Genomic DNA, 5398 nt, shown 5'->3' on the forward strand with positions numbered 1-5398 from the left:
GGCCCAACCCTTGGGGCCTCAATACCAGCTCCAAGGGCCCAAAAACCTGAGCGCCCGACCATAGCTCCAGAGGCCTAACCCCTGGTGCCCCAACACCAGCTCCCGGGACCTAACCCTGGAGGCCCCAAGCCCAGCTCCAGGGGCCCAACCCTTGGGGGCACCAACACCAGCTCCAGGGGCCCCAACCCCTGAGCGCCTGAACCATACCTCCAGGAACCAAACCCCTGAGCGCCCGAACCATAGCTCCAGGGGCCTAACCCCTGCGGGCTCCAACACCAGCTACAGGAGCCCAACCCCTGGGGGCCCCAACAACAGTTCCAGGAGCCCAACACCAGAGAGCCCGAAACACAACTCCGGGGCCCAATCCCTGGGGGCCCCAACACCAGCTCCAGGGGCCCAACCCTTGAGCGCCAGAACCATAGCTCCAGGGGCCTAACACATGGGGCCCCAACACCAGCTCACAAGGGGCTCAACCCCTGGGGCCCCGACCCCAGCTCCAGAGGCTCAACCCCTGAGCTCCCGAACCATTGGTCGAGGGGCCTAACATCTGGGGGCCCCCACCCCAGCTCCAAGGGCCCAACCCCTGGGGGCCCCAACAACAGCACCAGGGGCCCAACACCAGAGCGCCCGAAACATAGCTCCAGGGGCCCAATCCCTGGGGGCCCAACAACCAGCTCCAGGGGCCGAACCCCGTGGGCCCCAACACCAGCTCCAGGGGCCCAACCCCTGGAGTTGGTGTTGGGGCCCCCAGGGGTTGGGCCCCTGGAGCTGGGGTTGCGGCCCTAGGGGTTAGGCCCCTGGAGATATGGTTCGGGCGCTCAGTCAGTTGGGTCCCCTGGAGCTGGGGTCGAGGGCCCCAGAGTTAGGCCCCTGGAGCTGGGGTTAGGGGCCCCCCGGGGTTAAGCCCCTGTAGCGATGGTTCGGAGCTCAGGGGTTGGGCCCATGGAGCTGGTGTTGGGGCCCCCAGGGGTTGGGCCCCTGAGCTGAGGTTAGGGCCCCTAGGGTTAGGCCCCTGGAGCTGGGGTTAGGGCCCCCGGGGGTAGGCCCCTGTAGCTATGGTTCGGAGCGCAGGTTGGGCCCTTGGAGGCTGGGGTTAGGGCCCCCGGGGGTTAGGCCCCTGTAGCTATGGTTCAGGCACTCAGGGGTTGGGCCCCGAGCTGGTGTTTAGGGCCCCAGGGGTTAGGCCATTTGAGCTATGGTTCAGGCGCTCAGGGGTGGGCCCTGGAGCTATGGTTCGGGCGTTCAGGGGTTGGGCCCATGGAGCTATGGTTTCGGGCGCTCAGGGGTTGGGCCCCTGGAGCTGGTGTTGGGCCCCCCAAGAGTTAGGCACCTGGAGGTATTGTTCGGACACTCAGATGTTGGGCCCGTGGAGCTGGTGTTGGGGCCCCCAGGGGTTAGGGCTCTGAGCTATGGTTCGGGCACTCAGGGTTTGGGCCCCTGGAGATGGTATTGGGGCCCCAGGGGTGGGGCCCCCCTGGAGCTGGTGCTGGGGCCCAGGGTTAGGCCCTGGAGCTATGGTTCGGCGCTCAGGGGTTGGCCCTGGAGCTGATGTTGGGGCCCCCAGGGGTTGGGCCCCTGGAGCGATGGTTCGGGCGCTCTGGGGTTGGGCCCCTTGAGCTGGTGTTGGGGCCCAGGGCTTAGGGCCCGGATCAATGTCCGGGCGCTCAGGGGTTGAGCCCGTGGAGCTGAGGTCGAGGGACTCAGGGGTTGGGCCCCTGAAGCTGGTGTTAGGGCGCCCAGGGGTTGGGCCCCTGGAGCTAGGGTTGGGCCCCTAGGGGTTAGGCCTCTGAAGCAATGGTTTGGGCGCTCAGGGTTAGGGCCCCTGGAGCTATGATTTGGGCGCTGAGGAGTTGGGCCTCTGCAGCTGTTGTTGGGGCCCCCAGGGGTTGTCCCTGGAGCCCTGGAGTGGTTTGTGGCCCCAGGGGTTAGGCCCCTGGAGGAATGGTTTCGGGTGCTCATGGGTTGGGCCCGGAGCTGGTGTTGGGGCCCCCAGGGTTGGGCCCCTGGAGCTATGGTTCGGATCGCTCAGGGGTTGGGCCCAGGAGCTATGGTTTGGGCGCTCACGGTTGGGCTCCTGGAGCTGTTGTCAAGGGCCCCAATGTTTGGACCCCTGGAGCTGGGGTTGGGGCCCCCTGGGGTTAGGCCCGTGGATCTGTGGTTTCAGACCTCAGGTGTTTTGCCCCTGGAGCTGGTGTTGGGGTCCCCAGGGGTTGGGCCCCTGGAGCTGAGGTTGGGGCCCCCAGGGGTTAGGCCTCTGGAGCTATGGTTCGGGCGCTCAGGGTGTGGGTCCCTGGAGCTCATTTGGGGCACCCAGGGGTTGGGCCCCTGGAGCTGGTGTTGTGGCCCCAGGGGTTAGGCCCCTGAGCTATGTGTTGGGCGCTCAGGGGTTGGGCCCCTGGAGCTCTGGTTCGGGCGCTCAGGGGTTGGGCCCCATAGAGCTGTGTTGGAGCCCTCAGGTGTTGGGCCCCTGGACCTGGGGTTAGGGCCCCTAGGGGTTAGGCACCCTGGAGCTATGGTTCGGGCGCTCAGGTTTTGCGCCCTTGGAGCTGGGGTGGGGGCCCCCAGGGGTTAGGCCCCTGTAGCTATGGTTCGAGCGCTCAAGGGTTGGGCCCCTGGAGCTGGTGTTGGGGCCCCTGACCTAAAGTCACACCCTGCTCTCCCATCCCCGACACAGACAGTCCCCACTCCATCACAGTAATGCCCAGAGCATTTCACGCGTGGAGCACAGTAACACTGTGTGGCCTGCAGGGTAAGGCCAGAGCATTTCCTGCATGGAGCAAGAGTGTCACCGTGTGCCCAAGTAGGGTAATGCACAGAGCATTTCTCCGCATGGAGCAACAGTGACACAATGTGGTCATGCGGATAATGCAAGATCATTTCCTGCATGGAGCTATGGTTCGGGAACTCTGGGGTTGGGCCCCTGGAGTTGGTGTTGGGGCCCCAGGGGTTAGGCCCCTGGAGCTATGGTGCGGGCTCTCAGGGGTTGGGCCCTTGAAGCTGGGGTGGGGCCCTAGGAGTTAGGCCCCTGGAGCTATGGTTCGGGCGCTCAGGGGTTGGGCCCCTTGAACTGGTGTTGGGGCCCCAGGGGTTAGGCCCCTGGAGCTATGGTGCGGGCTCTCAGGGGTTGGGCCCTTGGAGCTGGGGTTGGCGCTCCGGGGGTTAGGCCCCTGGAGCTATTGTTCGGGTGCTTAGGGGTTGGGCCCCCCTGGAGCTGGTGTTGGGGCCCCAGTGGTTAGGCCTCGGATCTATGTTCGGTCGCTCAGGGGTTGAGCCCTGGACCTGGGGTCGAGGGCCTCAGGGGTTGGGTCCCCTGAAGCTGGGGTTGGGGCCAGCGGGGGTTAGGCCCTGGAGCTATGTTTCGGGCGCTCAGGGGTTGGGCCCCTGGAGCTGGTGTTAGGGCCCCAGGGGTTAGGCCCCTTGAGCTATGGTTCGGGCGCTCAGGGGTTGGGCCCCTGGAGCTGGGGTCGAGGGCCCCAGGGATTGCCCAATTGGAGCTGGGGTTGGGCCCCCCGAGTGTTTGGCCCCTGGAGCTGGGGTTGAGCCCCCTGGGGTTAGGACCCCTGGAGCTATGGTTCGGGCGCTCAGGGGGGGGGCCCCTGGAGCTATGGTTCGGGCTCTCAGTGGTTGGGCCCCTGGAGCTGGGGTCGAGGGCCCCAGGGGTTGGGCCCCTGGAGCTGGGGTTGGGGCCCTCGGGAGTTAGGCCCCTGGAGCTATGGTTCGGGCGCTCAGGGGTTGGGCCCCTGGAGCTGGTGTTGGGGCCCCCAGGGGTTGGGCCCCTGGAGCTGAGGTTATGGCCCCTAGGTTAGGCTCCTGCAGCTATGGTTCAGGCGCTCAGGGTTGGGCCCGGAGCTGGTGTTGAGGCCCCCAGGGGTTGGGCACCTGGAGCTGGTGTTGGGGCCCCCAGGGGTTAGGGCCGTGGAGCTATGGTTCGGGCACTCAGGGTTTGGGCCCCTGGAGCTGGTGTTGGTGCCCCAGGGGTTAGGCACCTGGAGGTATAGTTCAGGCGCTCAGGTGTTGGGCCCCTGGAGCAGGTGTTGGGGCCCCCAGGGGTTAGGACCCTGGAGCTATTTTTCAGGTGCTCAGGGTTTTGGGCCCCTGGAGTTGGGGTGGTGGACCCCAGGGTTTGGGCCCCTTGGCTGGGGTGCGGGCCACCAGGGTTCAGGACCCTGGAGCTGGGGTTGGGGCCCCCAGGGGTTATTCCCCGTTATCTATGGTTCGGGCGCTCAGGTGTTGGGCCCTTTGAGCTGGGGTGGGGGCCCCCAGGGGTTAGGCCCCTGGAGCTATGGTTCGGGCGCTCAGGGGTTGGCCCCTGGATCTATGGTTCGGGCGCTCAGGGGTTGGGCCCCTGGAGCTGGTGTTGGGGCCCCCAAGGGTTGGGCTCCTGAGCAGGGGTTGTGGGCCCCAGGGGTTAGGCCCCGGAGCTGGTGTTGGGGCACCAGGGGTTAGGCCCCTGGAGTATGGTTCGGTGGCTCAGGTTTTTGGCCCTTGGAGCTGGTGGTGGGGGCCCCTGGGGTTAGGCCCTGGAGCTATGGTTTCGAGCGCTCAGGGGTTGGGCCCCTGGAGCTAGTGTTGGGGCCCCCAGGGGTTAGGTCCCTGGATCTGGTATTGGGGCCCCAGGAGTTAGGCCCCTGGAGCTATGGTTCGGGCTCTCAGGGGTTGGGCCCCTGGAGCTGGTTTTGGGGCCCCCAGGAGTTGGTCCCCCCGAGCTTGTGTTGGGGCCCCAGGGGTTAGGCCATTTGAGCAGTGATTCAGGCGCTCAGGGTTGGGCCCCTGGAGCTATGGTTCGGGTGCTCAGGGGTTAGCCCCTGGAGCTATGGTTCGGGGCGCTCAGGGTTTGGGGCCCTGGAGCTGGTGTTGGGGCTCCCAGGGGTAAGGCACCTGGAGATATTGTTCGGGCGCTCAGGCGTTGGGCTCCTGGAGCTGGTGTTGGGGCCCCCCAGGGGTTGGGCCCCTGGAGTTGGTGTTGGAGCCCCCGGGGGTTAGGCCCCTGGAGTTATGGTTCGGGCGCTCAGGGGTTGGCACCTGAACTGATGTTCGGCCCCCAGGGGTTGGGCCCCTGAGCTGGGTTGGGGCCCCCAGGGTTAGGCCCATGGAGCTATGGTTCGGGCGCTCAGGGTTGGGCCCCTGGAACTGGTGTTGGGGCCCCCAGGGGTTGGGCCCCTGGATCTGGTGTTGGAGCCCCAGGGGTTAGGTCCCTGGAGCTAGGGTTCAGGCGCAGAAGGGTTGGGCCCCTGGAGCTATAGTTCGAGCGCTCAGTGGTGGGCCCCTGGAGCTGGGGTCGAGGCCCAGGGGTTGGGCCCCTGGAGCTGGGGTTGGGGCCCCGGGGTTAGGCCCGTGGAGCTATGGTTCGGGCTCTGAGGGGTTTGTGCCCCTGGAGCTGGTTTTGGGGCCCCCAGGA

Source organism: Gopherus flavomarginatus, unplaced genomic scaffold, assembly GCF_025201925.1.
Source record: "Gopherus flavomarginatus isolate rGopFla2 unplaced genomic scaffold, rGopFla2.mat.asm mat_scaffold_2783_arrow_ctg1, whole genome shotgun sequence".
Classification (NCBI taxonomy): Eukaryota; Metazoa; Chordata; order Testudines; family Testudinidae; genus Gopherus; species Gopherus flavomarginatus.